Here is a 24995-nt window from a genome sequence, read left to right as displayed (position 1 = left end):
TGACAGCTGCCCACCATAATGTCCGGCTATTTTTAGAGATGGGGGTCTGGCTCTTGCTCAGGCTGGTCTTGAACCCATGAGCTCAGGCAATCCACCCTCCCTGGCCTCCCAGAGTGCTAAGATTACAAGCATGAGCCATCACGCCTGCTGCTGAGCCTTTAAGGCCGCGTCCGTGTACAGGGTGGAGAGATCTCTGAAGGCTGCCAGTCACTCCATATGAGCCAATCAGCACAAGGTATCTAGACCTAAAGGCAGCCTAGTTGCCTTTAGTAACACAGGACACTCACCTCTACACCCACAGGAGCCCTCCCATTTATCCTGCCAGTGCAGAGGTGAGTGTCCTGTGTTACTAAAGGCAACTACCCTGTTTCCCCGAAAATAAGACAGTGTCTTATTTTAAGGTGTGCTCCCAAAGATGCTCTAGGTCTTATTTTCAGGGGATGTCTTATCTTTCCTGTAAGTAGGTCTTATTTTTGGAGGATGTCTTATTTTCGGGGAAACAGGGTAGTAACACTAGTATCTAGTATCACTGAGTGATAAATGGGAGGGCTCCTGTCAGTGCAGAGGTGAGTGTCCTGTGTTACCATGAGCCCAATGCTGCTCTAGACTTTGACTGTTGAGGCAACTGAAGTACAGACAAGCTCATATTTAGGGCCTGGAAGAAAGGGACCCATGAAGCTATTCTTGACGTTTGGTGGCTTCAGTGCAGATAGATCAGGAGTAAGAAATAGGGAAGGCCTGCAAGTAGCAACTGGTCCTGGGAGGTTGAAGTTCCTAGTGTGAATTTAAGGGCTGTTTTTATTTCTTGAACTGATATGTTTTTATTTCCTCTTTGGCCCTCCTAAGGATTTAACAAAGCTCTTTGGGATGTTTCAGCTGCCTGTGTATGTGTCAGATCTTGGGTGTGAGGGAACAGACTGTGAGAAGGAGGAATGAGTTTTTGCTGGGGTTGAGCTTGGATCAATATCAGGAAGTAAGGGGAGCCGAGGCTCTGGGTTTCAGTGAAGGGTGTGCTCTCTTCCCCTCTCAGACCTTGTTCCAGTAGCAGGGCGGCCCAGGTCATGACTGGGACTATTTCTTCCTTTTATTTCTGGCAAAAGGTACAGGAGGGGAGTTCCCCTTCTCTGTTTGTTTTGATTGATTCTGTTGTTTTCTTAAAGAGAGGAAGGAAAACCATCATCGCTTTTTCGGTTTTGTGAACAATAAAGGCAGGCAGAGAGGATGTTCGCTGGGGCTGGGGCTGTGGGGGCTGGGCCAGCTCCTCCCCACTCTTCTCTGAGAAGGCCCCCAGAACACAGATCAGGCCTTATGGTGTCGGGTCAAGTTTATTTGCTGGTTCTGCCTTTTAACCTCTGTGAAGCGTATCTGTAAAAATGGGAAACTTCAGATCTATTATACTTTATACTAACTTGTAAAAACACAGTGCGGGCCATACAGTAAATGCTCCGGAAATGTCTTTCCTTTGCTTTCTTCCATTAGGGGGTGGTCTATCCTGTTAGCCTAGTGGTACATATGGGGACATCCCTGTCCTCTGGCTTGTCAGTACATAGTAGGACCTGTGACTGCTGCCAGGGCTGGGTTTCTGAAAGGCACTGAGAAGTAAATAGCAGATGAGGCTGGGGGCTTTCTTGCTTCCTGGGATTGTTTTTGCTCTTCTAGAGCCAGGCTAGGCTGCCTCTGAATTTCTCAAAGGCCCTCAGTCCCTCCTGGGTTGTGCCCTCCAGAGTCTGCTCTGCAGTCCTGGGGAGAGCCCCTTCTTTGAGGGGATGGGGATGCTGCCCAGAACAGACAGAAGGGAGCACCACCCACTTTCTTTATCCTCCCTGGGCACCAGCTTGCTCTGAAGCTTGACCAGAACACACTACCTTTCAGGGTCTCTGTGTAAAGGTATGTAGATTCTGAACTTTTTTTTTGTTTTTTTTTTTGGCTGGGGCTAGGTTTGAACCTGCCACCTCCGGCATGTGGGACCGGCGCCCTACTCCTTGAGCCACAGGCACCGCCCGATTCTGAACTTTTAAAATACACTCTTTTACACTGTTGAAACAGTTTGCCATGACAGTAGTTGTATTTTTAAAATTCTTTGAGAAAAAAATACAAATAATTATCAGCAAATATACATTTATTATGCTTTTAAATGATTGTGTCTTTTTTGTTTTTAGACAGAGTCTCACTTTGTTACCGTGGTAGAGTGCTGTGGGGTCATACCTCACAGCAACCTTAAACTCTTGGGCTCAAGTGATTCTCTTGCCTCAGTCTCCCAAGTAGCTGGGACTATAGGCCCTGCCACAATGTCCAGCTATTTTTAGAGACAAAGTCTTGCTCTGGTTCAGGCTGGTCTCGAACATGGGAGCCAAGGCAATCCATTCACCTCAGCCTCCCATGCTAGGATGACAGGCGTGAGCCACCGCACCCAGTCTTTTTCCCCTCTTTATTGAGACAGAGTCTCACTTTGTCACCTTTGGTAGAGTGCCATGGCGTTGTAGCTTACATCAGCTTTAAACTCTTGGGCTCAAAAGTTCCTCTTGCTTCAGCTTCCCAAGTAGCTGGGACTACAGGTGCCTGGCTATTTTTTAGAGACGAGGTGTCGCTCTTTCTCAGGCTGGTCTCAAATTCCTGAGCTCAAGCAATTCACCTGCTTTGGCCTCCCAGCGTGCGAGGATTACAGGCACGAGCCACTTCACCTAGCCCAATTGTGTCTTTTATTCAACAGGCTCCAAGTACATTTAAACAATTTGTCCTCTAATGTGGGACACATCAGCTTGGACATGATGCTGATTCTGAAGGGGCTGGAGGCCCCCGTGTGCCCCAGAGTCTCTGAGGGCACAGACAGTCCTGGAATTCCTGGCTAGGAATTGACAGCCTTCAGGGGTCTGACTGAGGGACACCAAATGGGCAGTAATAGGCCTTGATACAAAAATCCAACACTGACTGATAAGGCTGCACTGGGCAGCAGTTTTTGTTTAACACGTGGGTGCTGCCTTGGCTGTCTGTTGGGACATCTATCTCTTGCCCTGCCACCAACCAGCTCTGTGATCCCAGCATGCTACTTTACCTCTCTGGGCCCCAGTATTGTCACCTGTAAAATAGGGTTGATAGTACTTGTGAGTTTGGTGAAAATGAATGAGATGATGAATTCATGAGACTTGCTCAGTACAGGACACAGTTGTTACCTAACAAAACAAAAATAAAAACAAATCCATGTATACATTGGCTTCCCTTCTTGTAGTTGCTGCTTGCCATCATGTGGGCCAGCTGTCCCCTTCTGGAATAGCCTCCCTTGTCCTCTCCACACTTCAAGTGCAGCCTTTTCCGGGGAGCCCTCTTGGCTCCTGCGTCTGGTCCTGGACCCTTTCTCTGGCCCCACCCCCCCACCCCCACCCTCCCGTGTTGTTCCCTAGTGGGCCCTTGTGTTCTTGTCTCTGGAACAGCAGGATTCCAGTTTCCTCTGTTGCTTGGGGAGCCCAGCAGCCCCAACCCCTGTCCCCAGCCCGAGCCTGCTCCACCCCAGGCCCAGCCTCTGCTCCACGGACCAGAGTGCTGGTTCCCAACCACATGAAGGCAGGCACACGGAAAAGCCATAAACCAGAGGCCTGAGCGGGATGTTTGTCAACGAAGGACAGATCTGTGGCCAGGGACGTGGAGGCTGTGTGCTGGGACCGATCGGAAGCGAACATTTCAGAGGAGAAGGGATGAGCACCAAGGAGCTGGCACGGCAGGGCAGGAAGGAGGCCCATTAACACTTGGGCCCCAACCGCGCTTCCTCCGGCACCTCAGCCAGGGTGCACACAGGCCGTTTGTCCCACTTTCACTGCGGCACTGTGTTCGCGGCAGCCCTGGCCCCCCAGCCCCAGGTGGGCGGGTGTTGCCTGGGCACAAATGCCCTTTATGGATAGGCAGTGCTGGAGGATGGCGGCACCTCCTGGGACCGGAACCACCCCCTAAAGAATTCAGAATTGACCCTGGAGCTGCCTCCCTCTTGGCAATGCAAGGAGCCTGGTTACATGAGGGTGGGGGACAAGGCTTTGCGCCCAGGACCCCCAATTACAGGGGCAATCCCAGAAGCAGCAGCCATTTTAGGAGGCTGGACTCCCCCAAGTGAGCTCATGCTGGGAGATGGTCCCCTCTCCCTGCCTGCTGCCCCCCCTACCTGGGGCCTGAACTTGCAGGTTCTCATTTCCTTGAGGGACTCTAGGCAGTGGGAGGTTGCCGCCCTGGTGAGGCTGCAAAGAAGAGGAAAAGAAGGCAGATCTCAGTTATCCCTGATCACCTCCCTCCACCGAGGATCCAGAAGGAGTGGGGCCTAAATCAATTATCTAGGGACAACCTGACCATCCCTTCTGGGAAGTCTAGCCTGTGTTAGCCTGGGGTTTTATTTTCAGAGGGACCTCTGATGCTGTTTTTGAGGCCAGTGTGTGATAGAAATCATCCACAGACAAACCCTCCAGACTGGCCCCAGTGAAGTTCCATCCTCCATTCACGCACAGCCTCCGGTCTGCCCTGAGTTTTTTTAAACTGTCTTTTGCTCAGGGACAGGTGCAAGCAAGTGCTGGTTTCCCTCCAGCGCCCCCTAGAGATGGCCCAGGGACCTGCGCCCGCCCCACGGAGGCCCTGTTGTGTTTCCCCCGCATGGAGAAGGGAGAAGGGAGAAGGGAGGCCCTCCCCCACCCACCCGCCCCCGCCCCTGCTCCTGCCCGGCATTGCTGAGCTGAGCTTCCCGCCTGTCCCCACTCCAGGCCAGCTGGTGGGTGCAGTGACCCTTCTGTGGAGATGACTGTCCTCCTCTGACATCCAGGGAGACTGAGGCTGGGAGGAGAAAGAGGAGTCAGGACCTCCCTTCTGGGCTCCGCAGTCTCGCCACGGCAACGTGGTCGAGTGGGAGGAGCTCCTATGTAGGGACAGAAAAGCTGCTTCTGCCAGTGCAGGTGCGACCTACCTGGCTGTGGCTGTGGGCCCTGCGCTCCTGGAGACCCTCCTCTCTGTCTGGGCTTAGTGTGGCAGGTGCGTCACCTTTGGGAGCGTGAGAGTGGCTGCCCCTGGAAACAGATGGCGGGTGTGACACTGACATAGCTGCAAACTTGTGTGAGCATATCCAGCAGGGCCAGAAGCAAAGGCTGGCTGTCCAGGCATAGTCAGACAGACAGACACTTTCTCCACAACCAGCACCCACCTCCTCTCACACTCATCAGGTGGATGTCCAGCTCTCCACCCACGCCCTGTGCCGTGGTGGCGCAGACATGCAGCCCATGCCCCCACCCACAACCCTGGAAACTTCCCTCTAACACGACCTCACAGGCACTAGCATGCCTCTGCACCTTTATCAATACCCTTCCTGACCTCCACAAACTCATGAATCCAGAGAGACCCTGCCCCGTCTGAAACTGCACACTTATTCACACATGCTTGTGGGCACCCACTTTGCAGGTGTGCACATGCCTAGGACCCTGAGCCAAGCCCCTCACCACCCTCAGCCAGGACTGTGGGATTTATGTTGACCGTCCACTTATTTTACTTATTTCTAATTCATGGATTTTGAAAGGTAGGTGTGTGTGTGTGTGTGTGTGTGTGTGTGTTGCAGAGAGAGAGAATGAGAATGTGCAGGGTGGGCAGGCACGCAAAGCAGAGAGGAAGAGATGGAAGGAAAAGCTCTGTGACTCACTTCCAGCTTAACAATGCCACATCTCAGCTCCTCAGGCAGGGGGAAGGGCCCATTTGTCAACACAGCCAGGGCCTGGCTGTAGGGCAGTCAATTGAGGTCCTGTCTCCAGGCCTATTGAATAGAGCATTGGGGACCCCATCCAGACACAGTTGCTATTCCCCTGTCTGCACCACAGAGTGTGAACTCAGCATCCCTAGATCCCCAACATCTGCCTTGTCTTGATAGGGGTACCCATTTAGGTGCTCATGTAGAAGACCCATTCCCATCTCTGACCAAGCAAAGCCCCGGAGCCCTATCTGTCTGTCCTTCCCATAACTCCTGAGGTCTGGCAGCCCCTGCTCCTGTCTCCAGGTATCAGTGCTCAGCTGCCCCTCCAGCTGTGCCTTGCCTGAGTGCCTTGCATTCCCGTTCTCTTTGTGTTTGGTCCTTTCCACCCTTCAGGCTCCAACTCTTTCCTTGACTCTGCCTCCCAGTCCTGAACTCTTTCTGCTCACTCCAAACCAGTTTCTTTTCTTGTTTTCTGGAAAGTGAGGAAGTGCTTCCAACCCCCCTATGAGCTCCTAAAGGACAGGCTCTGAAATTTCTTCTTCTGCCTCCAGAACCCCCTCCACCCTCCACCCCCCACCAAAGTAGGGCCCTGGGATCTAGCAAATGCCAAGAGAGGTCTTGAGAGAGGACAGTAAGAGACTGAGAAGGGTTGGAGGCCAGGGAGCTTATCTTGGCCTTTGCCCATTGGGTAACTGGTTCCCTCTGGACTTGACTCTCCTCCTCATTCTGAAGTTCACCCAGGTCGGGGCAGCAAGGATTTCTTTCCAGGCCCTGCCCCACGCCAGGGCCCAAGGGACAGCAGCCACGGGCCCAGAGAGCAATGCACAGCCTTGTCTGCTGTTCACCTGCCTGCTGCCAAGACCGTGATAGCTTTCTCAGAGGCTCACCTACTCCTGCAATAGCCTCATGGTGTGGGGGTTACTATGAGCCTCAGTTCATCACTGAGGAAACTAAGGCTTAGAGAGGCTTAGAAATTGCCAGCTCCCCTAACTGGTAAGCAGCAGAGCCCTAGACCCTTGAACTTCTAATGGTCTTTCTGTATCCCTGCACCCACGGGCCTCTGTCCTGAATCTCACTGGGCTCTGACCTCAAACTGAAACTCTACCTGTTTCTTCCCCTTTCGTTCCCCCGATATCCCAGCTCTTTGCTAGCTGCATCTCCTTTGGTGTATCCTGGAGGGGAATGAAGAAAGGCCCAGGAGGGAGGGCATTTCTGTGCATTGCATCCCTGAAGGAGCAAGTCTTAGCACACACTTTTGGATGCAGAAGGCTTGGACAGAGACCTGTCCTTCCCTCTCCTGGCATCAGCAGGGGCTGTGCTCCCAGAAGACTGCCCTTGGCTGTTTGTACCTGTCCTCCTGGCTCCTTGTCTCTCACATGCACACAAATCCTCACACACACCTCGGAGCTGACTTGCTTTCAGAACCTACAAAATCCTAGTCACAAATGATGATGGGTAAAACAGGTAATGGGTGCTGGGAATATACGGGGCAGACTGTCTTTGTGGCACAATGTGATCCCAGCCCTCACATCGCATGTCATTGTTTGGTAATATATCACATACCAACCCTAAGCCAGCTGCCCCTGGTTTTTTCCGCTCTTCCTAGCTCCTTGCCAGACCCATGATATCTCAGGGTCAGGCATGAAATATGGTTGTGATTTTCGTGTCAAGGCTGGGTTCCTCAATGAGTTCAGTTTTGCTGGAAGATAAAGAACAACCCAGATTCTTATGTGTTGATGCTGAGGGGGTTGTGTTCCGGGGAGGGGGGACGCTGGATAGTTACTGGAGGGGTGGGGTCAACCCTTTGCCACAACGGTGGCTGTTAGCATAGCTGGGGATGGTGGCCTTCTGACACAGAGTTGGGGACACAGGTTAGTAGGGTTGTATTTCACTAGCCCCTTGGAGTGAGTATGGCCATGTGACTTGCTGCAGCCAATGAAATGTGAGTAATATGGATATATACCACCAAAACACAGAGGGTGCCAAAAAATGTATCCACATTTTATAGAGAGGAAAAAACTGTATTAAATTTATAATATGCAAGTCACATTTGACTTCTGCAATTACAAGAGGTGTGCAATGTGACTTGTATTTATCTTTTGTTATGGGTACACTAGGTGGCCATAAAGTTCATGTGCGATATAAAATAGTTATCTATGCTCACCTGCCTGTTATCTATTTTAAAATAGTTCTCTAGGCCGGGCACGGTGGCTCATGCCTGTAATCCCCGCATTCTGGGAAGCTGAGGCAGATGGTTCACCTGAGCTCACGAGTTTGAGACCAACCTGAGCTAGAGCAGGCCCCGGTCTCTAATAAAAAAATATCCAAGCATTGTGGCTGGCACCTGTAGTCCCAGCTACTCAGAAAGATGAGGCAAGAGAATCGCTTGAGCCCGAGAGTTTGAGGTTGCTGTGAGCTATGACAGCACATCACTCTACCAAGGGTGACAAAAAAAAGTTATCTATTTTATTTATTTATTTATTTATTTTTGAGACAGAGCCTCAAGCTGTCACCCTGGGTAGAGTGCTGTGGCATCACAGCTCACAGCAACCTCCAACTCCTGGGTTTAAGCGATTCTCTTACCTCAGCCTCCCAAGTAGCTGGGAATACAGGCACCCACCACAATACTTGCCTATTTTTTGGTTGTAGTTGTCATTGTTGTTTGGCAGGCCCGGGCTGGATTCGAACCTGCCAGCTCTGGCGTATGTGGCAGGCACCTTAGCCACTTGAGCTATAGGCGCCAAGCCAAGTTACCTATTTTAAATTGCACGCGAACTTTATGGCTACCCTGGGTTTTGTTACGATTTGAATGCCATTTTCTCTTGCTTAGAGTGTGTATGGATATTTTTGGCACACTCTGGCCTGCAGCCTAAACTAGCCTTCCTGCCTGCTGCACCACCTTACAGGGTTGACGAGAAGATCCACTCAGTAAAGCATGTGGGGAGTGCAGCATGTGCCCCTAACTACACGGCTTCCTCCTCCTGCCCCCTTTCTTTCTCTTCTAATGTTATCTTGCCTTTTATGCCATTATAAACCAAGTCACAACAATTTATTCAGGCCCACTTAAGTGTGTGGTTCAGAAGCACAGAGATGGCGGGGGTGACAGATACAGATGTGAGTAACAGTCGTGTGATGTGCTGAGTGCTGTATCACCACTGCGAGCCCATAACTAGGTAAGCCCAGGGGAGCGGGTAATAAGATTATTTGGATCCTCAAAAGTGAAGCCTGAACTAGATGTTGAAGGGTTGCTTTGAGTTCTTCAGGCAGAGGAAAGAGAATAGAGCATTCTAGTAATGAGAGCAGCTGCCATTAACTGAGCATCTGCTATGTGCCCACTATTGAATTAGGTATGTCTCCTATTCGCCTCTATTGTCAGAGCCACAGGATCTAGGATGTGCGTACTATTGTCATCTCCATTTTAGAGATAACAAAACTGAGGCCATTGAGGTTGTGGAACTCACCCAGGTATGGACAGCTGGCAATTGGCAAAGTGGGTGCCCAACATGCAGGTACAGCAACTCCTAACTGGCCTTCAGTCTAGTGCCTTCCAAAAGGGCTGCATTACACAACTGCAGGGATATCAGGCTGAGATTATCATCCATGCCCCTCTCTGTGGCCTAAGAGGGATTTCTAAAATTTAGATCTGGTTAAGTCACACCTCTGCTCATGAACCCTCTGTGGCTCCCCACTGCATCCTAGAATAGGTCTGGCAGCCTCAGGTTGGCTACTCTGGGCCTCTCCCAACCTTTCTAGTGTTGTCTCTGCCTATACCCAGTCATGTTCCCAGAGTTCTTATCTGCATGGGACATTTTCTGCCTCTTCAGTTTTGCTCAAGTTGTTTCTTCTGCTTGGAATGCCCTTTCCCAATGTATTCACCTGCCTGAGAGCTATCTTTCCTCCAAAACCCAATTCCCACCTTGTCCCTTTGCCCAGAGGGTCCTGATGGAATGGACACTTGGGAATGTGTTCAGCCTGTTTGATCTGGTTTGCTAATATTCAATACACAGAGTTTTTTTATGGGAGCATATTGAAGGTGTGTGCTAAGAGTTGTTTCTTACTGATAGCAGCACACAATCAGACAAGTCCAGAGACCACTGCCGTATGGATCACAGGAGTTGTTGAGGTGGGCTGTTCACAGGCTGTGTGACTGGGGTAAGTCACTCAGCCTCTCTGAGCCCCGTCTTCTTGTGTGTAAAGTGGGAATGATCTTCATGTCCCACAGAGCTAGCGAGGGCTCAATGAGATCAAGCTGGTGAAGGAAATGGCACCTCCCAGATGTGCCTGAGTTCTAGCCCCAGGAGGGCCTTGTTGAATGTGCCCAGGATGCTGGTGGGTCCTGATAGGAGAGCAGAGGAGGGGTGGCACCTGGTGGCAGGGACTCTGTGGCTTAGGCAGGTTGGGCTGAGACATCCCAGTGGTGGTTGATAAAAGGCGGGGACTCTTCTCTGGCCAAGTAAATATTAGAAGAAAAGGCTGTCTCCAGGGAACGGCTCCCCTCCCATTCCTCCCTTGAGGGCCAAAGTCCCGAGGGGCCAATCTGGAGGCTCCTTTTATGTGACTGTAAAGTAATCCGGGGCCTGGCAGTGTTGAGCCTGGGCGGGCACTGACGCGCAGGGTGGCATTGATGTGGTCAATGATTACCTTTTATGCCTGGCCATAAAGAAAACCGCCCAGGCCTCTGGACAATGCCCCCTCCAGACAATGCCTCAGGAGGGTGGGCGTATACACACACACACACACACACACACACACACACACACACACCAGGCAGGGGCCTGTCCCCACTGAGGACTCTGAGGACATCCTCCAAAAGCACTTCCATCTCTCCTGGGCAGTCCCTGAAGACTTGGCCTGGGAACTAAGGGGTCTTGGCTAATAAATAGGACCCCAGGAGGTGCACAGCACAAAAGCGCTGCATCCAGGGTCTTGGAGCCTGCTCCAGGTGGATCCGTGGAGGGGGGGGATCGTTACCCAGGCTCGGGTCCCAGGTTCAGTGGGTATTCTAGGATAGCTCAAAGTCCATTCTCATTTTACAGGAGATCCAGCTGAGGTCTGTGTGTGCATATACCCAGGGTACCAAGAATGGAGATGGCCACTAGCTGGAAGTAGGACCCAGGGCCTCCAACAGCAACGAATCCTGAGTTCACTGCCCCTGAGAGGGTCCAGGTAGGAATTTCAGGGATTGGGGAGGGTTTGGGTCACTTCTCAGAGAAGATATCTCCCCTGTGGCTCAGAGGGGAGCTTGGGAACCCAAGGGCCTGGCTCAAAGGCTGATGTTAAGAAAAACCAAGGGTGAGCACTTCTGGAGACCATCAAGGCCACCTGCAGAGCCACTGTCCTCATAGAGCCCCGTTGCACAGCCTCATCTCACTCTGTCCTGATGTGTAGATAGATACCCCCACCCACCTAGAGAGCTGAGGCCTGGCTGTGAGGGGTCAGGGCTAGGGCATAGATGGCCAGATTAATATTCTACCTCCTCAGCCAATAATGCCCAGGAACCTTTGTCCCAGTGAGAGGCTAGAGGAGGAGGGGCTGTGGCCCTGGGAGGGAGATCTCACTCTGGCAGGGTCCAGCATCTGGGTGTGGTTACTGAGTGCTGAGGATGAGGTTCCAGGCCCAGCTCACCCTGGGCCTGCGTGCCAGCTTCCTCCCCGCTACTTCTCCGTGGGTATGGGAAGGATCAAGCCAAGGCCTCCCCAGGGCAGTTCTTGGGCAAATCAGGCTGCTACCTTGAGGAAAGAGGGTTATTATTCACAGGGGTCATAAATGCCCTGTGAAATTGGAGTGGAGCTGCTTTGAGCCCCAGCCAGAATGCTCCAATCAACCTTTGGCTCTGATAAAGATAAGCAGCTTGAGGTGATAACACACTAACCAGAAACTGTCACCCGGAGCTAATTAGGGCACTGGGTGCTGAGCCACTCCCACTCCACCTGACAAGAGATCTTAGGGTGGGGAGCAGGCAAGCTGGCCACCTAGACCTTGGCCTACTGCCTTGTGTCACCTTCTTCCAACCACTTTCCACCTCTCCACTCCCACCCCGATGCCTACGTTATGTTACATAACACAGCATGAAATAAAATATATTCCAAAGTTGTGCAATCTAACACGATTGGCCTGATGTAACACAGTAGAGAGAGTCCTGAATTGGGTTCCAGGTGACCTGGTTCCAGCCTTGCTCTGTATGACCTTGAGCCAGTCATTTCTCTCTGCATCTCAGTCTTCCTCCCTGTAATAGAGGGTGTGGGGTAGAAATGGGGCAGTTACATAGTAATCCCGTGCTTGGGTCCTGTCTAGGTTTAAAGTTCATGCTTTGTCTACTACAAAACACTGCAGTCTGTGAAGGGCACAAAACATACCCCTGGTGCCACCCAGCCATGCAGGGGTGGGCGTGACACTAGACAGAATCTCAGACCCATCCTTCAGGGAGAGGCAGGTCATGTGGAGGGCTCTGAGGTGCAGACAGTTCCCAGGGCTCCTGGGATCCCTCTCCCCGCTCTATCTGTCTGCTGCTTGCTTCTGGGGCACTCAGGGTTTATTTTTAACTTGGTGCCCATTAAATAAACGTGGCCTTGGGGCCCAATGGACCATCTCCCTTCCCTGCCCTGCATGCTTCCCCTGGCCCCTTCACATACACACACACTGGTGTGCCACCCACAGGAACCCCAGGTGCTGGGGCAGTGGCTGGGGGTCCCAGTCCCAATCCTCTCCCAGATTCCACCTCCCGTCAGCAAGGTCCAGTCCGAGCATGCAGGGCAAGGGTCTGTCTCTCTTCCTAGGAACTGGTAGGAAAGGTGTGGACACGGTTGGGCAGGGGGAGATGCCAGGGTAAAGAGGGGAAAGAGAGTGGCCAGGGAACAGGTGAGTGGAGGCAGAAGAGGGAGCAAGGCCCCGACCACCCTCCCCATAGCCTACTCCTCTGGGCAGCAGTTCTCTGCATGGCAGCTTGCCAGGCTCGGTGCTGGGCAGGCAAGGCCAGGCGGAGATGCAGGCCCAGGCCAGGCCACTCGCTCTCACAGGCCACACAGCAGAGGGAGGAGGGCAAAACCCAGTGCCTGTGGATTGAAGCCATAGCCTCAGCCTCAGCAGCAGTCACACAAAGGGCAGTGGCTCTAGCCTGGGGCAGGGAGTATACTGGGGAGAAGGGGCATCCGAGGAAGGGGGTATCTAATGCTAATCTTGAAAGATGCGGAGAAAAGCATCACTCCTCAACCTCTCTCAGCTCCAACTTCCTCCTCTGAAAAGTGGATGTAATTAATGGCCCCTCTTCACGGGCCGCGCTGGTAGCAAGTGCTCAGGTGCTGACTGTGGATGGTTGACGTCGAGGTCAGGAAGGTGATGGGAACTGAGTTTCAGGCAGAGTGGACAGCATGGACACAGCAGTCCAGCTGGGCCCGGGAGCAGCGTGGAGCTGCCACATGAGCTTCTGTGGGATGCGGGGCAATCAGGCATGGCCTGGGTGTGAGGTGGGCCACTCAGGTTCCAGCCAGGGCAGTGGGTACAAAGGGGCAGATCTGGGGTAGGAGGTGTCCCTTAGAGTAGGCCAGCAAGGCCTGATCCTGGCTCCCAGGGCCTGAGGGAGGCCCCAGGTTACTGGGGCTTTGATCTTCTTTCTATGGGGTGAGGGATGGTGGGAGGAGACCTTGAGAGGGTTTCAGGAGAAAGGTGAATTCAGGTGTGTGTGTGTATGAGAGAGAGAGAGAATTGTAGGGCTGGGGGCATATGTCAAAGGACAGCCAGAATTTATGGCCCTTCTGGGGAGGACTGCTTTGCTCTCCAGTACCAGGAAGCTCAGGGACTCCGCAGGAGAGGCCGAGGCTGCCCTCCACACCCAGCTCCCCTCCCTGCTCTGTCTCAGCTCCACACCTACACCTGGACTGTTTCATCTGGTCAGAGCGGAGCTGGGTGTGAGTGTGTGGCTGTTCATGTGTGTGCATGTACGTGTGCGCCTGCGGCAGCTGCAGGAGAGAGTATGCTCAGAGGCCCTTCTAAAGGTCAGGTCAGTGAGGGGCATCCCTCCCACCCAAAGCTGCTGGGCCTTGGGAGCAGTGACAGCTTACAGGCCTCTGAGTCAGGCTAGGCAAGGAGGAGCCAGGCAGTCACCTGCTGAGTGGCAGGCAAGTCTGCACGTCGCCTGGGGTGGGGCAGTGCTGCTGGGGCTTTCTTGCCACCAAAACAACAGGCAGCTTAGGTCTGTGTTTACTGGGGAACAGGCATGGAGGCCAGACAGGACTGGTTCTGACCCCACACCAGCACCCCCCACAGCAGCAGGCAGAGGCTCTGGAGGCCCTGAGGTAAATCCAGGGCTGACACCCTACATGGGCCCAGGAAGGTCTGTGGGGATTTGGTGTGACACTGAGTCACTGGGAAGGTTGTGACTGCATAGCTGGTGTGGTGAGCAGCAGGACAGGCCCTGCGGCCCCTAGCACAAGTCTAGGAGCACAGTAAACACAGTCCTTGGCAATGGGGCGGGAGCAAAGCTGGTGCAGTTCCTGCAGACAGACACACCACGTTAGGGAGGGACATGCTGGGTCCTGTGGCTGCCATGGCCTCTGCCATGGAGGAAAGGAATGGCCCTGAGCCCCCAGGGCACTCTAAGTTTTCTTTTTATTTATTTATTATTTATTTTTTGAGACAGAATCTCACTAAGTTGCCCTCAGTAGAGTGCTGTGGTGTCACAGCTCACAATAACCTCAAACTCTTGAGCTCAAGTGATTCTTCTGCCTCAGGCTCCCCAGTAACTGGGACCATAGGCTCCCACCACAACACCCAGCTATTTTTAGAGATGGAGGTCTCACTCTTGCTCAGGCTATCTACCTGCCTTGGCCTCCCAGAGTGCTACAAACTTGAGCCACTGCATCCAGCCCACTCTAAGTTTTCTGGTCCCAAGATACAGCCTCTGTGGAACTGTGTGTGGGACCCTTCTCAGTTTATCCCAAGTCCAGCTGCAGAAACTGTAACAAAATCTTCCCTGAACAAAGCTACCTTTGAGCTTTCTAGGAATGCTGGCCTGGGGTGGGGCTGGGGAGGCAGGGCAGGGGATGGACATGGGGGTGGGATGTTCTAGAATAGACTTGGATCCAGGGCACAGTGTTCCTACAGGCCCTATGACTGGTTGTGGAAGAACCAGGAGGTCACAGGGGTGTACCTGGCAATACCAGGCAAATGTCAGACACACAAGGCTGGAAATGACCTGAAATGTCATGTGTCTGTGTCCGGAGTGCCAAAGGGTGCCTAGGCCAAGTAAGGTCATTTTTTTCTTTTTAAAAAATAAGTTAAAGGATCTATATGTATGTCCATGGCATGTATCAATAACATGCTGAGGTGTGTAGAGATACAGGGTGGTGGCCAAGAGCCTGGCAGCCTGGTGTGAACCCTGACTACTCACTCCTAGCTGCTGTGATAGCAGGAAAGGTCTTCATCTGTCTCTGTCTCAGTGTCCAAAGCTGTAAAATGGACATCCAAACAGTATTGCTCTCACAGGGTCATTACAAGAATTAAGTGAACAAATATAAATAAAGTGCTTAGGAATGGGCCTCACACTATACATGTGTGACTGGTCATTGCTGAAGGAATGAAATTCCATGTCAGTCAATCAACAATTGCCAGTCCCAGGCCTAGGGCAGGGCAGAGCTCTGGCCATCGGGGCCCACAAAGGGGCATGGCAGGGCAGCCAGCATCAGCATATCCAAAGTCTCCTGAAGTGCTGAATTGGCCGAGGGCCTGCCCTGGCACTCCCCAGCCCCAGAGACCATCCTAGAGAAGTGCCTGGGCTTTCTACTAGATTTATCACTACTAAAGTTTGTTCTTGATGGGTGCCAAGAACAGGGCATTGGGATGCTTTTGCCTTGGCTGAAGGCCCTTTCCCTGACCTTGCCATGTGGCTGGACCTGGTTGATGGGTCAGTTGGACATCTTTTCATGGAAGCAGAGGCTATGAGGGTGCAGGACTCACTCTGTACTCTGTGGGGTATCACTTCTTGGCCTTTTGGCTAAGATCAAGTGTACTCTGTGGGGGCTGTAGTCACAAGTGTGTGCTTTTGTGGGCTCAGAATCCTCTAGGCCAGGGGTGGCCCCCTAGTAGCCAGTCTATGCCAGCCCATCTGGCACTAATTCTCTGCTGATTTATATTTCATTTTCATTTTCTTTCTTTTTTTTATTTTTTGAGACAGGAACCTGCTCTTTTGCCCAGGTTGGAGTGCAGTGGCACGATCATTGCTTACTGTAGCCTTGAACTCTTCAGCCTAAGTGATCCTCCTTCCTCAGCCTCCCGAATAGCTGGGACTACAGATGCATGCTGCCACACCCAGATAACTTTTACATGCTTTTGTAGAGGCAGGAGCTCACTACATTGCTCAGGCTGGTCTTGAAATCCTGGGCTTAAGTGATCCTTCTGCCTTTGCCTCTCAAAGTTCTGGGATATAGGTGTAAGCCACCACACCCAGCCTATATTTCTTTCTTTTTTTTTTGTAGAGACAGAGTCTCACTTTATGGCCCTCGGTAGAGTGCCATGGCATCACACAGCTCACAGCAACCTCCAACTCCTGGGCTTAAGCGATTCTCTTGCCTCAACCTCCCAAGTAGCTGGGACTACAGGCGCCCGCCACAACGCCCGGCTATTTTTTGGTTGCAGTTCAGCCGGGGCCAGGTTTGAACCTGCCACCCTCGGTATATGGGGCCGGCGCCTTACCGACTGAGCCACAGGCGCCGCCCCAGCCTATATTTCTAATGATTTCATCCAGCTAGTCAGTCGGTCAACAAACATTTATCGAGGCCTATTGTGTGTCTTACTATTAAACTGGAGGTATACAGGGGTCTTTCATCCCAATGATAGGGCCATTGTGATGGGAAAGAGCTTCGCAGCTTCAGGCATAAGGTGAGCTAAGAGCTAATGGAAGGGCAAAGCCTCCCCAGGGGGTGAAATGCAGCTGGAGGGAGGGCAGATGTGAGGAGGGTAGCAGGAGACAGGGTTGCGGCAGATCAAGAAGGGCCTATGAGGCAGCTCATAGACCTGCTTTCTCTAAAGGAGCCATTGAAGACGTGACTTCAAATACTCAGAAGTTGAAGACAGTTTTCCTGCTGTCCTCAAGGCTGGGTCCAGGAGCCAATGAGCCTTTGCTGACTAACGACATTATGGGTGCTGGGTGGGTCTGAGGGTCCACATGATTGGCTCATTCTGGGTTTGTGCAACATGGTGGCTCTGTGGCATCTGGGGGCCTGGTGCCTGGGCATCCATGACTATGTGCCCACTTGTGTGTGTTGGGGGTGTCTGTGCTGCTGTGCTTCAGCCAATGGGGATGTTTGTGCACCTGCACGTGCCTGCCACGACTGCAGGACTCCCAGGTGCTGGAGGGCTGGAGGGGTTTAGCCTGTCCTATGCACACCTGCTCAGGTGAGAACACCTGGAGGTGATTCCATAGCTGGGCTTGTGGCAGTAACATCAGGACTGTACCTGGCTGGAAGGTGTGTCTCTGGGCACCAGGCCAAGCAGGTGCTGGCTTCCTTGGAGCCTGGCCTGGGAAGAAGTGGAATGGGCCAGAGGCCAAAGGGTCTGGGGTTGGAGTAGCTGAGTCCCCAGGTCCCCATGGGCTTCCTAGGGTGACCGCAGAGACAGAGGTTCAGCAGCCCTCTTGGAATGACTCCCTGCTGCGCCACCCCCATCTGCCCCACCCTCCTCCACCCACTCACTTCTTCCTTTCCGCTGCCCATCCAGGCTCCTCCATCTTTCAGGCCATCTGTTAGTCTAGCCATTTGGCCATCTATTGGCACCTGGTCCTCTCCTTGGGCACCTCATTCTCAACTTCTCTGATACAGGCAGCAACCAGGTCCTCACCCTGGTCCCTCAATAGCCCCCATGGTCACAGCATCCTCCTTACTGCTGGTGCTTAGACCTGTCCAGTCAGCCTGCTCTTCACTCCATGGGTGTCACAAGGTCCCAGCATAGAACTGGAGTCAAAAGCGGTCATAGTACCTGCTTCTCTGTCTCTTCCTGCCCTCTTCCCAGAAGGTCCTCTCATCTCTCACCTGTACAAGGCTCCTGTCCTCCAGGGAGCCCTCCTGGCCACCCACCTACACTCCACTCACCCGTCCTTAGGTCTCAGTGTGTTCCACAGCATTGTGGCTCCCCTAGGGAGGTTTTTTTCTGGAGAAAATCTGAGGATTTTCTTGCCCTACTTGCCTCCCAAAGAGAGGCTCAAAGCTGCTGCTTCCCAAAGTGCAGCTCCCCCGGGACTCTGCTTAGACTCTGGGTGTGAGGGGCTGGCGGGCCTCCTGGTGCTGGTCTGTCGGGGGCTCTTAGAATGCAGAGCACCAGGGCGGGGTAGGGTGAGGGTGGGCAATCAACACAGAATGTGTGTGTGTGGCACTCATGTACAAAGTGAGCATTTCCTGAGTCCCAGCATGTGCTGGGCACTGTTACAGGTATTGGAGAGGCAGCAGGGAATGAAACCAACCAGTCAGGGCACAGGTAAGTGTGAGGGTGGCCAGAGCCTGTGGATGGACAGGGCTGTGCATGGACAGGGCCAGCCCAAGTCAGGATGCACGTATATGAACTAAAGTGTGTGTCTTTGGGGGTCTGTGCCTGGGAACCTGTGTGTCTGTGCAGGCCCAGCCCTGATGTGTGCCTATCAGTCACACCTGGCTGACTCCCAGGCTGTGGGGCTTTATTTTTAGAAGTGACAGCCTGTAGATCCCCCAAACACCTGTGCAGGTGCCCAGCCATTGGGGAGGGCCTGAATGGACTGCCTGAGGAGGGAACCTGTCTCAGCCTGTGCCTCTAGCCCTCAGCCCACACTTCAAACGGAGCAGCCTCTGACCTCCAGTTAAGCAGGGTGGGCTGGGCCTGGGGCCCCAGCGATCCGTGGGGAATCCCAGCTCCTGAGCCTCCCACCTGCAGCCCTACCTCCTGTCTCCTGGCATGGACTCTGTTATGGGCTCAGCTCTAGAATCCCTTAGGGCTCAGCAGCCCACCAGGCCCAGGCTGATCGCTTTGGGGAGTGGGCCATGCTGGGCTGAAGGTGAGAGGAGAGGAGAGAAGTGGGGCAGGGGTTGTCTCTGGGCTTAGCAAATATCTGGACCCCTCCATTGCCTCCCTTTGAAGGGAGCTTCTTTCCTGGGTACAGGTAGACCATCCAGAGAGACAGGAGCTAGGGTGGCCTGGGTGTCACCCTCCCCTGATCTGACACCTCCTCGTTTCTCTTCTGTTTGTTTTTATCTTCTCTCACCCTGCTCATTTCTCTAAGAGTTTATAATGTGCACTGAGCACCAATCATACGGCAGGCATGAAGCTAAGTGCTCTACAGTATTTTTTCCTCCAACCCTCGGAAGGACCCTGTGAGGTCAGCACTGTCATTGCACTTGCAGGGAAAAAGCCAAGGCTGAGAGGCATCCAGATCACCCAGCAAAGAAGGGGACAGAACTGGGGTTCCTGCCCAGGCAGGGAGAGTCCTGAGCTATACTACAGCCATGGGCTCATGCTCGGCTGTCATCCCAGACACCGTCTCAGTGGGTGCTGAGGGTGACTCAGGAGCCCCTCCCTGGATTGAGGGAAGGTGTGCTCGGAGGGAAGAGGGAGCCATAGGCCCATCTGGGATCTGTGCCGTGCCCATGGAAGATGGTGGCAGACATGTGATCCCAGCCACCTCCCCTGCTGCAGAACCTTCAATGGCTCCCTGCAGGTTACCAGGACAAGCTCAAAGTCCTTTTAGTCTGGTGTGTAGCCTTTCCTGAACTACCTTTGCTGTCTCCTCCTCCACACAAGCACCCTCTCACCCAGGCAGACACTCCTCCTGCCCGTCACCTCGGGCTGCTCTCCTGCTGGGGCAGCTTAAGGGTTAGAGTAAAACAGCCATGACCCCAAGCTAAGTGTCTTGCCCACTTCATTTCATTCAATCTGTGTAATGTCCCTATGAGCGAGGTTTTTTCCCTTTCTTTTTGGTGGGGACAGAGTCTCACTTTGTTGACCCAGCTAGAGTACAGTGGTGTCATCACAGCTCATTGCAACCTCAAACTCTCAGGCTCTAGCCATCCTCCTGCCTCAGCCTCCCGAGTAGCTGGGATTTCAAGTGTGTGCCACAACACCAGGCTAATTTTTCTATTTTTAGTAGAGATGAGGTCTTACTCTTGCTCAGGCTGGTCTCTGAAGTCCTGAGCTTAAGTACCCACCTTGGCCCACCTTGGCCCCCAGAGTGCTGGTTTATAGGCATGGGCTACCACACTCAGCCAGAGCTAGGTTTTCTTATGCTCTTTCTTTTTTTTGTAGAGACAGAGTCTCACTGTACCACCCTCGGTAGAGTGCCATGACATCACAGGACTCACAGCAACCTCCAGTTCTTGGGCTTACATGATTCTCTTACCTCAGCCCCCCAAGCAGCTGGGACTACAGGCGCCCGCCACAAAGCCCGGCTATTTTTTTGTTGCAGTTTGGCTGGGGCTGGGTTTGAACCCACCACCCTACTCGGTATGTGGGGCTGGCACCCTACTCACTGAGCCACAGGCGCTGCCATTCTTATGCTCTTTTTAATAAATGAAGAAACTAAGCTCAGATAGGGCTTGGTCACACAGCTAGTGAAGAACGCAGACAGGCTCGATTTCACTGTGTGGTGAAGTTCAATTGCATTTGACAGATCTTCATTGAGTGTAACTCAGTGCCAAACCTGACAAAATCTGGGATCAGAGAGAGTGATAGCAAAGGTGGGTAACAAAGACACACGCGCACACGTGCATACACACACATACACAGCCACACACGTTCGCACACGGCTCTGATACCACTTCCCGTTGAAGGGTGGTGGGACATCCTGTGGTTCTCTCTGCCCTTTCTCTTCTCAATTTCAGATGGGGAGGAAAGACAGAGAGGAGGGGGTAGGTGCTGAATTACTCACCTCCCAGTTTTAAAATCTTCACACTTGTGACTTCAACCCCCAGATGGTCCCTTTCAAGGAATGATCTCCATTTTGCTTTAAAAGGGTCGGGGGAGAGTATGAAAGAGAAAAAACACATTTTGTTTTGCAGTTTCAAGTTGTCCTTTGGGGACAATTTGTCCCTTTCCTCCACCCCATCCTTCTCTGCATGGGGCCGTTGCCACTGGGATTCCCCAAATCCCTATGTCCTACGCTGAGCCACTGTCTGTAGGCGACAGTCAGGAGTTGGGAGAGAGCTCAGGGGTCTTTGGCTAGCCCAGAACTCAGATCTGATCCCCTTCTCCATCTCCCACTTCTGTTGAAAGTCTGGTTTGTTTGAGAACTGGAAGCCTTGTGAGGGCAGAGACCATATCTGTCCGCTTCATAGGTTTACAGGCTTCAAATGAACCACCAGAGGCCTTGACACACTTACTTTTGAAGCCCCTACCCAAGGCACATGAAACATCTTAAAATGCACTCGGATTACATGTAATTTTATAGTAAAAACTTTCAAAGAGTTTTTAAATAATGATTGTGAAATTATCTAACTATAGTTTATTGGCTTAACTCCAATTTCTGAAAAGCATCATGCATACTTGGGAATTCTTTGAAAGGAGAACATTTAAAACAACCAATTGCTTTCAAATGTAGTGACATATTCATGATTTCCAGATTTTCTAGTTTATGAAGTTGCCGTAAGATTATGGTGTGTTGACATTAAATGACATAATTTTAGTTTTAATTTTCTGTTCTTTTAAAGATATTTGGGAGTCAATACATCTCCCCTCTGCCCCCCTTCCCACCTTGCTCTGGTCTCAAATCTTTCTGTAAGACCTTGAAATCTTCATAGACTCCAGACACTTTGCCTATGGGACAAAGAAAATGAACAGCCTGGCCTACGGTGGCTCCTATACTATTGAAGAGAGGTAAAATAGAGAGAAACAGAAATGATTTGGAAAGATGAAAAGAAAATGCTGACATCCTTCATAAGAAAGAATGCAAGTGAAAATGTGATACCATTTTTTTTTTCATATCTCGGATTGGTAAAGATCAGAAGATGGGTTTTGGTACAATTTGGGGCAATCTTTTGGAGGACTATGGGAGGTTAACCCTTAAATGCAAAGTGTGCATCCTTTGCCCCAGCAATTACAAGAAAGCGAGGCTTCAGATACACATACAGAGTATGAAGACACGTGGAAGGATTTTCACTGCCCTGAAAACCTGCGTTGGCAATACAGGACTGAAATAAATGGTGAGATACCCCATTCTGAAATGGTCCACAGCCATGGAAGAACATGTGTACATGTTAATGTGGAACAAATACATCAATACGGCACTAAGTGAAGGCAATTTAAGGTGCAGGACAGTGTGTGATGCATGATTTCTTTTGTAGAAAAAAGAAAGCCATATACATCTTACACATAGGTTTATGTTTATCTATATTTATATACTAGGAAATGCCTAGAAATATTTGGAAGGAGACTTAGAAATTGAGACAAATGGTTGTGTCCGAGAGGGAATCTAGGAGGATGGAGAATTACTTTGTGCTTTTGCTCTATTTAATATTGTTATTTTCAACCATACATATGTATCTTTTTTTTTTCATTAAAATATCTAGTTAACAAATAGACAAATGCTTATGGAATAAAAGAATTAAGACAGGCCAGGCTAGGTTGTTGACACTTATAATCCCACTTTGTGGGGCTAAGGTGGGAAGACTGGTTGAGTCCAGGAGTTCAAGACCAGCCTGGGTAATACTGCAAGACCCCCATCTCTACAAATACAATAAAATAAATTAGCTGGGCATGATGACACACATGTGTAGTTCTAGATACTTAGGAGACCGAGGAGAGAGATTACCTCAGCCCAGAATTTGGAGGTTATAATGAGCAAGCTATGATCATGCCACTCTACTCCAGCCTAACCAAAAGAGTGAGACCCCCGACTCTTAAAAAAATAAAATTAAATTAAAAGAAGTAAAAAATGAATGAATGAATAAATGAATGGATGAAAGAGTTTTAGTTGCCAAATGTGGAGAAGGAAGGGCACTGCAGCTTGGAGCCCAAGAGGCTCCCACCACCTGGTAGTGTAGACACACAGAGGGGCGGAGAGCCTGATGGCCCGTGTAGCTGTGGAGGAGAGGGAGGAGGAGGCAGGAGAGCTTCTTCCCAGAGGCCTGAAGGATGGAGGAAGCTGAGCAGAGGAGAAGGAAGGATGGTAGGGGAAGGTTTGTTGTAGGAGGGCTGCTCTCCACCCCTGTCCCTACCCCCAGTTTCTCTCTAGAGTGTATTTCAAGCCCCGGAAGTCTAGCATGGTAACTGGCATATAATTTGTTAGAATACATACTTGTTGACTGAATAGATAGATGGAATCAGTCACTAGTTAATCCAGGCCCCAGGGTTAGTCACTCCTGTTTCCTCTTCAAACACCCTCCCCCAACAACAAATGACTTTTTAGCGTTGTCATATACAGCTATGCAGGTTGTTCACTGCACAACTCCAGGAGTCACCATCTTTATAGACTGGCATGTGAGTGATTTCTCCTGACGTGGAATATGGTGCACCTGCAAATCATTGTTTCTTCCTCTAAGCTCAGGAGAACTGAAGCTCCATCAGGGGTGGAAGAAGTGAGGGAAAGAGACTCTCCTAACCCTGATGGCTCAAGGGCTCAAGGATTTCCCCTCCCTTTCCTCTCCAGTTCCTAAGGCCCTGCTTCCTTTGTTCCTTTTTTTTTTTTTTTTTGAGACAGAGTCTCACTTTGTCGCCCTTGGTAGAGTGCCGTGGTGTCGCAGTTCACAGCAGCCTCAAACTCTTGGACTCAAGTGATCCTCTTGCCTCTGCCTCCCAAATAGCTGAGATTAAGGGAGCCCACCACAACACCCAGCTATTTTTAGAGACCAGGTCTGGCTCTTGCTCAGGCTGGTCTTGAACTCCTGAGCTCAGGAGATCCACCCACCTTGGCCTCCCAGAGTGCTGGGACTACAGGCAGGAGCCACTGCAGCCAGCCCCTTTGTTCCTTTCTAATTTGAGACTGAGACGTAGCCAGAGTTGGCCAATTACTTTGTCCCTCAACTTCAGAGTCTTGAACTTGCAGTATGATCATGGCAAGTCCCAGAACCTCTCAGGGTCTCGGGTTTCTCTTAGGAGAAATGAGCAAATGTGTAGGGAGAGATTCTCCATCCCTTTCCTTGGCTTGAAGGGACCTCATGGGAATAAAAGTAGAAGGAATGCGTCAGTCTGCCTGGCCCTCCCTATCCTTGGGGCCTAAACTCAGCTTCCGAGGGTGGCATCCTGGCATGGAAGGAAACTGTGTTGGGAACAGGCCTGATTGAGTCCCGACCAGGATGATGTCCACTGGGTGTCACTGAGCAAGTCACAACCCCCCTGTCCCAGCTTCAGTTTCCTTCTCTGTAGAATGGGAACTTAGGCCAGATCAATGTCAAATGCTAGATAGAAGTTGTCATGACCTTTCCTTTTTCTTTTTAATTTTTGTCTTTCTTCCTTCTCATGACAAACATCATACATGTTTGTAGAAATTCAAACAGTGCCAAAACTAGTTGATGTATCCAAGGAAAACCAACCATAATTGAGAATTACTGTTAACTTACTGCTAACTTTTTTCCAGATAACTTTAAATTCTGATATAATTTTAAATTTACAATAAAATTACAAAAATAGTACAAAGACTCTGGTATTAGCTTTACTCAAATTTACCCATTGTTTATACATTTTGACTGTCTTGCTTTACTTATTTCTCTCTTTATAGATATGTATGTATAACCTTTCCCCAAATTTCCCAATTTAAGACTAAGTTGGAGACATCGTGCCCCTTTACCTCTAAATACTTTAGGATGCATTTCCTAAGAACAAGGATGCTCTCTTACAATGCGAGACTTACATAATCCCTGCACAGTTAACAGCATCAGGAAACCCAGCATTGATACAATACTATTATCTAATCCACAGTCCATGTTCAAATTCAGCTGTGTCATCTTCTCATAGATTTTCAGAGAAAGTCCTGAAAAAAGATCAAGAAAAAGTCGTCATTTTTTCTTAAAGACAACATGTATTTAAATTAAAGGATTATGCTTTATTCTAAATCCTTCTCTCTTTTATTGTTATTGGTGTTTAAGATGTCTCTTTTTTGGTGAAATGATGGTGAGAGTAGAAAGTGGTTTGTTATTTATTTCTGATATTCCTATTTCACAAAATAAAAAGTAGGAGGCCTTATGTCAGTCCTTAGACGTCTTTTGTAGAGATCCCAAAGAGTGTTCCCCCTCCCAAACCAATCTCACTTTCCCAGCCTCCCTTGCAGCCGTGGCACAAGCATGTGACCTGGCTCAGCCAATCAGACACACCCTTTTAGGAACTCTGACTCTTAAGCAGGTGATACAAA

At 50.9% G+C, this 24995-nt stretch overlaps 1 long non-coding RNA gene across 2 annotated transcripts in view; it reads left to right on the top strand.

Annotated features, from left to right (window-relative positions):
• Positions 1 to 10487: 10487 nt before the first annotated feature.
• LOC128584751 (uncharacterized) overlaps positions 10488 to 24995 on the top strand; it is a 52871-nt gene continuing 38363 nt past the window's right edge. The window contains exons 1-2 of one of the 2 annotated variants that reach the window (XR_008379727.1): positions 10488 to 10646; positions 10741 to 10870. This is a non-coding gene — a long non-coding RNA (uncharacterized LOC128584751). Of the gene's footprint in view, positions 10871 to 24995 lie in introns of both variants that reach the window. The other variant, XR_008379726.1, reaches the window with a different exon arrangement.

Source organism: Nycticebus coucang, chromosome 4 (genome assembly GCF_027406575.1).
Source record: "Nycticebus coucang isolate mNycCou1 chromosome 4, mNycCou1.pri, whole genome shotgun sequence".
Lineage (NCBI taxonomy): Eukaryota > Metazoa > Chordata > Mammalia > Primates > Lorisidae > Nycticebus > Nycticebus coucang.
Note: the sequence above shows the minus strand (reverse complement) of the source record. Positions and strands in the feature narration are given on the sequence as shown.